Source organism: Vigna unguiculata, chromosome 11, assembly GCF_004118075.2.
Source record: "Vigna unguiculata cultivar IT97K-499-35 chromosome 11, ASM411807v1, whole genome shotgun sequence".
NCBI classification, from domain to species: Eukaryota; Viridiplantae; Streptophyta; class Magnoliopsida; order Fabales; family Fabaceae; genus Vigna; species Vigna unguiculata.
In genome coordinates, this window is record NC_040289.1 from 4,214,080 (window position 1) to 4,225,898 (window position 11,819).

Genomic DNA, 11,819 nt, shown 5'->3' on the forward strand with positions numbered 1-11,819 from the left:
GGTATTATTTCAACCTTTTTTTGGTATTTCTTTACTTTAGTTGTATGAATAACAATTTTGTCTTATTAGTTCCTTATTTATCTATGTAAGTATAAATATGTGTCCAATCTAATCCTGACTTTTTTACTTCTCATTTTTCAATATTGTTCTTGTGAGTTCAACATGTCTCTCTGTGAACTTCCGAACCAAAGCCAGAGCATAAGCGAAGTAAGCCCCCAGAAGGAAAATTGGAATATTATCGCTAGGGTCATTCGTTCATGGTTTGTTCCTGATTTCACTAAACAGAGGTGTCCTTTTTCCATGGAGTTCGTTATTCAAGACAAAGAGGTTATTATTAATGTTATTCTTGAAATTCTTCCATTACACCTACTTTCCTTTACAAATCTGTATGAATTAAATAGTCGTATGTTAAACATATTTATACTTAAATTTATATATTTTCTTTTTATTTTTTTCAGGGTTCTAAAATACATGCTTCAATTAGACGTACTCTAATTTACAAATTTGAAAATGACATTTCTGAAGGCCATGTTTATGCCATACAAAACTTCAGTGTTGCTCCGAATTCTGGAATATACAGAACAACACACCACCCTTATAAGATAAATTTCCAGTTTGGTACAAAAGTTTCTTTGGTTAATGTTAATTTGGTTCCTGATATTAAACCACAATACACGCCTTTGTCGTTATTGACAACCACTGCATTTGATACTGATTATTTGGTTGGTAAGTAAATCTTTATAGTTCCAATACTATTAATATTTTGATTAATAAACATTTTTTCTTAAAGTATATGATTTAACATATATACAATGCATTTTAGATATTTTGGGATTACTGGTCGGAGTGGGGACTGAAAGAGAATTGCAAGTTGATGGAAAGACAACAAAATTAAATGTCATAGCAATAGAAGCTGATGGGTATTGTATATCTATACTATATTAAATTCCTTTTATATTTCTTTTCAATTAACTACATGACATTATATTGCACTTTAATCTTTAGGTTTCGAATAGAGTGTACTTTGTTTGGTATTTATGTGGATGAATTGAATGTATTTCTTTCAAGTGGAGAAGTACAAAATACTGCTGTAAGTATAGAATTTGCGAAAGTCAAAACTTTTCAAGGTAAAATTTTGTTATTACTTTTACAAAGTACTTTTTATTCCATGTTACTCTCACATACACTATTTTTAAATATAGATAAGGTTCAAGTTCAAAATTGTAAGTTCTGCACCCGTATTAAGTACAATGTTAACTTCAAGGAAGCATCTGAACTTAAATCAAGGTAATATTGAAATTGTTCTTCAGTTTTTTCGAACTTTATAATCCATTTTTCTAACAATTTATTCGTTTTTTTGTAATGCAAATTATCCTTGATTTCGTCAACTTCATATTTCAGATATACATACATTCAATAATACATTTAATTTTTATGAGTATAACTATATTATCTTTTGCACAGAATGTTTGAGAACAATGAATCTCCCTCTCAAGGATTAACGCAACTTTCTCAGACTTCCAAAAATACTGTGGAAGAGGACTTTTTAACACTTACACCTAGAACCAACATTCAAGGTCTAAAAGATTGTAAAGAGGTTAGAATATATTTTTGTATTATTGTGCAATTTTTCTTATTCACAATAATCCCTTGATTAATGTTATTTATATTGAAAGGTCACCACTTTCATATTGTTTGGAACAATTAAGCATATCTTGGTTGACGATGACTGGTGGTATACTGCTTGTGTGTGCAACAAAGTTGTTTATCCAGATTCCAAGATGTTCTTTTGTGAGAAGTGTAACAACCATGTTATAAAAGTCTTTCCAAGGTTAACGAATTGTTTTTTAATATTGATGTGAATTTAAAACAACATTGTAATTACAACTTTGGTTCATTAAATTTATTTATCAATTTTCAGATATAGGATTAAGATCCGAGTTATTGACTCTTCCGATTCAACCACATTTGTCCTCTTTGATAGGGATGCAACTACTCTTTTCAAAAAAACTTGTGCTGATATGTTAGACGCTCATGATAAGGTATACTCTTCATTCTATCCACTTATATATTTAATTACACAATGTTTAATTATTTTCTTTTTGTAGATGAATTCTTCTGGAAATTTGCCTAAGCAGTTTGATGAGTTAGTTGATAGAAGTCTGCTTTTTAAAGTGGAAAGCAGGAACGATCAGAATTTCAAACTTGAGCAGTCTCTCAGAGTGAAGAAAATATGTGTTGATAATGATATAATTGAGAAATTCAATGATTCTTCGTTGAAATCTGTGGTAAGATGTAATTTAAGATCAAAATTTTTAAATTATAATCTCTTTATAATGCACTCGTGTTTTTCTTTTTTATAATCTCATTATTTTTACCTATTTGAAGGATGTTTATGCTGGAAATGGTGAGTTTAGCAGGGAAAAAATGCGTATAGTGAATGAGTCCACCGTTAATATTTCAGAGGTATACAAGTTACATAAATGTTTTTAAAATCAATGTTTTTTTTAATACTTTTAATAATGTTATCAATTTTGTATGTGGATTTTGTTTTAATAAATTTACTTTTAATACTGAGGATTTATTAGTCCGATTTACCAAAGAAACAATTGAGTGTGGATCCCAATCACCTGAACTAATCCAAGATAATCCAACCAACGATGATGCTAACAGTTCACATAAGAGAGAATCTGGAAATAAGACTGCATCACTTGAATCCATCGAAGAAGACACTGTTCCATTGGAGATTTTAAAAAGAAATATTAAGAAGGAAAAATCAGTGATTTGAGATCCACTTTTAGTTATTCTATTTCAAGACAATTTTTTTTATTATGGCTTTCATTTTGGGGATGTAATATGTCTACGTTATTTGTTGTCTTTAAATTCATCTGAACATCAACTTCTATGTTAAATTTCATCTTTAATTTCATCTGAACGTCAATTTCTATGTTCAATTTCATGATAACAATATCATGCGCTTTTGAGTTAAATTATTTAGAATTTAAATTATTTTATATGCTGGTGCACAAGATATTGTTGACATTTTTCAATTTTTGTCAACAAAGATGACTACCAGCTACATCAAAACTTACTGAAATTGATTTCATTTTGTAGCATCATGTAATGAAAGTCGTAAATAACCTATCTTTTGTGAAAAAGAATTCTTCTTTAAACTTGTGCCACTCATAAATAAGATATATATATTTTTTCTCATAACATTATTTATAAATGTCTATTTTTCATAATATTTACTTTTCATAAATAATATAAATATGGCAAAGGAATTATCTGTTGACAGATTTTAAGTTTTGACAACAGAATTGGATGCCATATACATTTTTGATTGAATATTTTTATTGGCTTATCTTCTGTTAATTACTAACTTATAAACCTTCTACGATATATTTGACATTTTTTTATACAATAATTACGAATGAAATATTATATTTTTACGTATAATATTATACATTACAGAAGTTTATTTTTGGAAATTTGTTATTGGTTTATATTACATATATTATATTATTATATTTGTAGTATAATAGAATAATTTAATATATCTTTAATAACGTTATATCTTTTTAATGTTTTATTCTGTTATTATCTTCTTCCAATTTTCCAATGCAGTAATAATTACATTACTATCGAAGAATCTATTTGTAATCATCCCGTCTTTTCATGTGTCATTTGTCTTCTATAAATAAATATTCATCTCCATTCTACCATGAACATTAAACGGCAAGATCAGTTCAAGGATATTTGTACATTCTTCAAACTTTTACTGTACTATCTCTCTCAAAGTCCAAGCAAATGGAAAACAACTTCAATGAAGATGATGTTATTAATAGAATGAGTAGGTACCAGTTCTCTATTATTCACCTTCAGGACGAGGTAAGTTCATTGTCAAATTTTTCAGACATATTTTCTTTTACAAGATTTCTTCTACTCTTTCTATTTCATAGACGGATTTCTTCTTCTCTTTTACAATATCCTGTTTTTAACCTTAACTAATCCAATTTTTTCTTAAAAAAATTTTGTCTTTCGAGGTTGTTGGTTTTGTGGATCGTGCATTCGCCATTCTTTATGATGACGATCTTGAGCGTCAATGGACTTTAAGAGATGAAGAAGGCAATAGACATGTGGTTACTTATAACAAGAATTTACAAAAACCAATGCTAATTGGAGGATGGACTGAATTAAGGCACATATATGATCTTCACGATTTTCACACTATTTATTTTGGATATGTTGGTCATTCTTGCTTCCACATCACTATTTTTCCCAGTAAATGCAAACCTTTGTCTATTGCACGTTTTCTTAAAAGAATTGAGGCAGATCAACCCCTTTTCAATGGATCGAAGTTGCATTTCAAAATATTTCTGAATCCAAATCAATGCAATGCTAGCCATCTGGTGAGATTAATTTCATATTTTTTACTAAATGGATGTTTCTATCATATTTTGATTTATGTTTCGAAATTATTTTTAAAATTTAATCCATATACTAATTTCATTAATACTTTATGTATGTTTTAGGATTTGCCAGCTGATTTTGGCAATTATCTTCGTCAAGGAAGTTTTAAATACATTTTTCTTTATGGACCACGTAAAACAGTGAAGTGCAAACTACTGTTGAGAAATCATCCTAAGAAGTCTAGCAAAATTGGAAGTGGCTGGAAGAAATTTTGTACTGCTCATGGATTTCATCAAACTATTGACTTGGTGTTTGAAGTGGACCACATCAAAAGCAATCAGAATGTCAAAGTGCTAACATATTGTAATTTTTAATTTACAGTTACTATAAATAGTTTTGTTTTTATTTCTGCCACTTATGTAGTTTTCAACCTACAAGTTTTTTTTATTTTCAGCAATGCATATGTATAGTTCTACCTTCTTATCAATGAAATCTCTTTGAAGCTTCTCTGAATTACTCTGAAAGATGAAAAGTCGTACATGTTATGGTATTATATTCATAAATAAAATTATTTTGTTCTATAATTGAAATGAAATATATATGATGAAATTGAAAGATATATAGTTGGACGAATAATGAAAAGTTATCATGTCTATAATCATATGTATGGATGTATGTTGCTTTAGTATGTGCATACACTCACTGTATGTTATCATTTTTATACATAATGAGGTTAAGATTGTACATAATTCCTATGAAAAAGTTATCTTTGTTTTACTATATATAGTATTGCATAAAAAACACGTCTGATTGTACCTACATAAAAAGGAAATGTTTTTTTAGTTGTCAGAACAAATCAACTCTGAAATAAGTGCTATATATATGAATGATTCTGATATATTAACACTCAGTACTGCATGCTCTTTCTCTTTTTAATGTTTGTCTTCTATTTTTATGTTTTTCTCTTCTGAAAAAACTGCTTCCTACTATAATTACATATATTTTTGTTTCCACAATTGTGATTAGAGGTACAAGCTACACAAAAAAGGTTAACAAAGACATTCACCAATATAGAAATAAAACAGTAAACACTTTTTCATCCATTGAGTCAACTTACCTTTATTTTTGCTTCTTCTATTGTAACCTTTGAAACTATTCCATAACATTTCTGTGCTGTAATGGAGCATAACGATTGTAAAAATGCAAGGCCGAGAAGGAAACTGGTGCTACAACAAAGGTTCAATGCAAAAAATCATCAACATTCATGTAAGTCATTAACATCTTACTTAATCCATTTATGTTTTCTAATTCTTCATCAATAATTTATTTATAAATGATGCATTTGTATGTTTCTATGTTTTTTTATGTTGCAGATGACAAAGAAGAGAATGCAAGAAAGAAAACTAAATTTGCAAACCATACGTCTCAAAGTAAATAAATCTCAGAATTTCTTTTTATATATATATATTTGTAACTGTATGTTTTGGATTTTAACTTCACAACACAGATGCATACTCAATCATCTTTGTTGTTTTACTCATAGATAAACCAACTGTATCACAAAGATCATTTCACCAAAATATAGACAGGAATCCATTACAACAGTTGGATATTAGTAAGTTCTTTTGTTTCTAATCTATATCTTTAAAGAATGTTGTTAAATGAATCAATGAAATCTTTTTTTTTTATTTCTTTAATAACAATGCTTCTACAATAATCCTTTTCCAGATGTTGACAACAACAACAACAACCTCCACAATATGAATTCATTATTTCACAGTCAAATTGATTAGTTGTTAAGTTCTTCCAATACTTAATTTTAACATTATTTATGAATAATATTAATTCCGTACCACTTTAAACTAACATTCGTTTCAATGCAGTAACTGTCAACAAATACTCATGTTTTTCAAGTACTTTAGTTGAACAACAAATCACTTCACAATCTGCAACTTCTACTTTAACTTACCATAGTCCTTTCGGTATATTTCTACATTATTCTTAATTTCTTATATACTGTTGAAATGACAATTTTAGATTTTATATCAATGTTTTTGAATGACTCCAGCTTTTAACAATAACAGTCAGAGAAATTATGGACAAAATAAAAACAATTCCAGTGCAGGTAATTACATTTGGATTCATACTCACAATGCCAATGCAGGTAGGACAATTGTTTTTTGTTGTTTTTCATAGGTGGGAGATCAGAGGTTGTAACTGAGTCGCATTCTGTTTGTAAGAATAAAGTTGTGAAATATCCTTTTCAAGTCATACAATCACTTCAAAACAGATTCAATCTTGATGATGAAACAACAAGACAACATAATTATTCAGACACAACAAATGATGATTCAGCAACAATAAGAGATGATGGTAATTCTGATATTAAACTTATTGATGTTAATATAAATTCCTTTTAAATCATTAATTAGTTTTCATCTTACTAATATTGAAGAATATCATACAAGTACTACAACTACAAACGAATTGTATTGCAAAGGAGAGTTACAAGGTACATAATGTCCAACAATATTGTATATAACTGTAGATTAAAATATTCGCAGTTTCATTCTAATGTTTTATATTGATTTTCAGAATTGCTCAATATTGGAGAACCTTGCTTGGAATGCCAATACTGTAAAGCTCAACTTTGGTATGAAGAAAGAGCAGAAAAATGTAACACATCAAAGGGAGTTGAATTCTCATTGTGTTGTCAAAAGGGAAAAGTCCAAATTCCACTATTAAAAAGACCACCTAATGTTCTTGAAGGTTTGTTAAATGGTGAAGATCAGAGAAGCAAATCATTTTTACAAAACATAAGAGTATACAATAGCATGTTTTCATTTACTTCAATTGGTGGTAAGATTGATAATTCAATAAACAATGGTTCTGCTCCTCCACAATTTATTCTGAATGGACAGAACTATCACCGTATTGGCAGTTTATTGCCAGAGCATGGATCAAAGCCAAAGTTTGCACAGTTGTACATATATGATACCGAAAATGAAATGACTAACAAAGTCAAGCATTTCAGGTCAGTGAATATATTAAATAATTTCATTATATGAAATATTTAAATACATGTGTTGACATGTTTTCTCTTTATTATTTTTTAGTTCAAACACAAAGGAATGTGTTATAGATGAATCATTGGTTGCTGATTTGATTCAAATGATTGACAATCACAATGTTCTTGCGAAAACTTTTAGAAGAGTAAGAGATTTGTCACTGGAACATATGGAATCAGATTTCACGCTAAGACTATTTAGAGGCAGAAACAAAGACCCTAGAGTCTACAATACACCTTCATGTGATGAAATAACTGCACTTATAGTTGGTGATTTTGGCAATATGGATGTAGGCAGAGATATAATGGTAAAAAATGTTCTGGTGAATTAACCAGACTGCACAAAACTCACACAGCTTTCATTCCACTGCAATATCCTCTCATGTTTCCATATGGAGAAGATGGTTATCAAGAGGATATCCCAATAAGAGAATCTCATTCAAAAACAAAATCCAAGGTAAGAGTTAGAATTTCTTTGCGAGAATTTATTGCCTTTAGAATACAACAAAGAGCTGTAGAAGCAGGAAATATTGTGAATGCATGCAGATTGTTCCAACAGTTTCTGGTGGATTGCTATACAATGGTTGAAGCGCAAAGGTTGTCATTCATCAGAGCGAATCAGAAGTTAATTCGCTGTGATATTCTTAATGGATTACAAGAAGCTGTTAATAGAGGAGAGACAGATCCTTCTTTAATTGGAAGACGTATTGTCTTGCCTGCTTCTTTCACTGGTGGCACCAGATACATGTTCAACAATTGTCAAGATGCTATGGCAATTTGTAAAAAATTTGGATATTCGGATTTGTTCATTACTATAACATGCAATGTCAATTGGAGTGAAATAAAAGAATTTGTCTTAGCAAAAGGCTTATCAGCTTCGGATAGACCTGATATTGTATGTAGAGTGTTCAAAATGAAGCTGGATGAAATGATGACAGATTTTAAGAAAAAGGACTTCTTTGGAAAAAACACTGCAGGTATGTTATATATGAAGTTATATACATTATATAATTTTTTCTTAAATTAAATTCTCACAACTATATTTACTTTTTATTTATATATGCAGGAATGTACACAGTAGAATTCCAAAAAAGAGGTTTACCTCATGCACATATACTTTTATGGTTGGATGGAGAAAGCAAGTTGAAGAATTCAACTGATATTGATAAAGTAATATCAGCTGAATTGCCAAATTCTGATTTGTACCCCAAATTGGAAAAAGTTGTCTCAAGTTACATGATTCATGAACCATGCGGACCTGCAAGACATAATTCACCTTGCATGAAGGAAGGAAGATGTTCTAAATTTTATCCAAAAAAATTCACATCTTCGACTTCAATTGATGAAGACGGATATCCATGCTATAGAAGACTTGATAATGGTAGATTTGTTGAGAAGAATGGAATTAAGCTGGACAATAGAAGTGTTGTTCCCTACAATCCACCACTTCTAATGAGGTATCAAGCACACGTCGATACAGAGTATTGCAACAAGACCAATTCAATAAAATATTTGTTCAAATATGTGAACAAAGGTCCGGACAGAGCTACTCTTAAAATAAGCAACAACTCTGCACAGTCTGAAAAATCAACAATTATTGATGAGATTAAAAGGTATTACGATTGTAGGTTTCTATCACCATGTGAAGCTGCTTGGAGAATATTTGCTTTTGACATCCATCACAGATGGCCTTCTGTTCAGAGATTGACCTTTCATCTTCCTGGCCAACAATCAGCTTTGTTTAAAGATGATGATGATATTAATGTGGTCTTCAACAGATACGAAAATGCTAACACAATGTTTCTAGCTTGGTTTGAGGCTAACAAAGTTTATGAGGAAGGAAAACAATTGACTTATTTAGAATTTCCAAGCAAATTTGTGTGGTTTGCCAAAGAAAAAGAATGGAAACCAAGGAAGAAAGGCTACAACATTGGTAGACTTACTTATATTCCTCCTGGGTCTGGAGAACTTTATTATTTGAGGATATTACTGACCATTCAAAAAGGTTGTATTGATTATGAAAGCATTAAGACAATTGATGGAAAGTATTATGAAACATACCAAGAAGCTTGCTATGTTTTGGGATTGTTGGCTGACGACAAAGAATATATTGATGCAATCAAAGAAGCAAGTGAATTTGCTTGTGGGTATCAACTTAGAAGATTATTTGTTACTTTGTTGTCCATGAATACAATTTCTAAACCAGATATAGTTTGGAATTCTACTTGGAGTATCTTATGTGATGGAATTTTGTACCAAAAAAGGAAGGAGATGAACTTACCAGGTACTTCATACTTTTTCTTTTAATTTCCTATACATATATATTTTAATTGTATTATTTACTTATTGCAGGTCTTCTCAATCTAAAAACAATATTACTTTACAGATTGATAATCTGTATTTTTTGTATCAAGTTTAGTTGTTTATTATTATATTATATATATGTATATGATTATTATATATATGTATTTGCAGGTCTTCAAATTGAGACTGCTGAATTACAAAAACTATGTCTGCTGGAAATAGAGGAAATGCTAATGTCAAATGGTAGAAGTTTGAAAGATTATCCTTCATTACCTCAACTTGATGTTTCAGATGTACATACATTCAATAATAGATTTATTGTTGATGAGCTGCAATATAATAAACAAGACATGGCGAAAGAACATGACAGTTTGTTTAAAGCACTGAATGATGAACAAATTCATGTATATCAGGATATCATGACAGCAGTTCTTTCAAAGAAGGGAGGATTCTTTTTCTTATATGGCTATGGTGGTACAGGTAAGACTTTTATGTGGAAGACATTGTCGGCTGGTCTAAGAAGCAAGGGCATGATTGTTTTGAACGTAGCATCAAGTGGAATTGCTTCTTTATTACTTCCTGGTGGAAAAACAGCACACTCTACCTTTTGCATCCCACTGTTAATTAATGAAGAATCAACTTGCAACATAGCACAAGGTAGTCTTAGGGCAAAACTTCTTATGGCTACCAGTTTGATTATCTGGGATGAAGCACCAATGATGAATAGAATGTGTTTTGAGGCATTTGATAGAACACTAAGAGATATTATGCGAAATGTTGATGATGCCAATAAAGACAAACCATTTGGTGGCAAAGCAGTTGTGTTAGGAGGTGACTTTAGACAAATTCTACCAGTTATCAAAAAAGGATCTAGGTTTGATATCATAAAATCATCAATCAACTATTCAGAGTTATGGAATTGTTGTAAAGTGCTAAAGTTATCCAAGAACATGAGATTAAGTACTACATCAAATACTGAAACAGCCAATGATATTCAAGAATTTGCTGATTGGATTTTGAAGATTGGAGACGCAAAAATGGATCTAAATGAGAATGGTGAGTGCATGGTTGAAATTCCCGAACAGATCCTGATTACAAACACAGATTTACCTTTATTGTCATTGGTTGAATTTGTCTATCCTCAATTTGTGGTTAACATGTTGAATCCTAATTATTTTGATGATGGAGCAATTTTGTGCCCAACAAATGATTTTGTAGAGCAAGTAAATGATTTCATGTTGTCTTTAATTGGTGGTGAAGAGGTGACTTATTTAAGTTCAGATACACCTTGCCAATCTGATGAACAAGATGAAGTGCAATCTGAATGGTTTACATCTGAATTTTTAAATGATATCAAATGTTCAGGGATACCAAATCATAAACTGAAGTTGAAAACAGGTGTTCCAATTATGCTCTTGAGAAACATTGATCAAGCAAAAGGTTTATGCAATGGCACAAGATTGCAAGTCAACCATTTAGGCAAGAATGTAATATGTGCAACTGTAATTACTGGAAAACATTGGTGACAGCATTTTTATGCCAAGAATGGATTTAGTGCCATCTGATTCAGGGTTGCCTTTCAAATTTCAAAGAAGACAATTTCCGATATCTCTATGCTTTGCAATGACGATTAACTAAAGTCAAGGACAAACACTTTCTAAAGTCGGCCTTTATCTTCCACAACCTGTATTCACACATGGCCAACTATATGTTGCTATTTCTAGAGTCAAAACCAAAAGAGGATTGAAAATACTTATATTGGATGAAGATGGAAAGGTAACAAACACAACTAAAAACGTTGTGTACAAAGAAATTTTTGAAACTCTTTGAAAAGAAATCAATTATAGGTATGTCATTTCGAATTTTATTTTTCATTTTAAAACTGTTATAAATATATATGAATTGATTTATGTTATTTTCTGCCATGTAGGAAAATCATGGTACTGAAAAAGTTGAGCAAAGAAGTCATTGTGTACAAAAGGAAATTATGTACAAAAGGAATTTATGAACTTCAATACCAAAGGATACATTCTAG

General features: G+C 30.3%; 1 pseudogene; it reads left to right on the forward strand.

Moving 5' to 3' along the window:
• Positions 1-1,465: 1,465 nt before the first annotated feature.
• Positions 1,466-11,614, forward strand: LOC114169458 (annotated as a pseudogene).
• Positions 11,615-11,819: the final 205 nt, after the last annotated feature.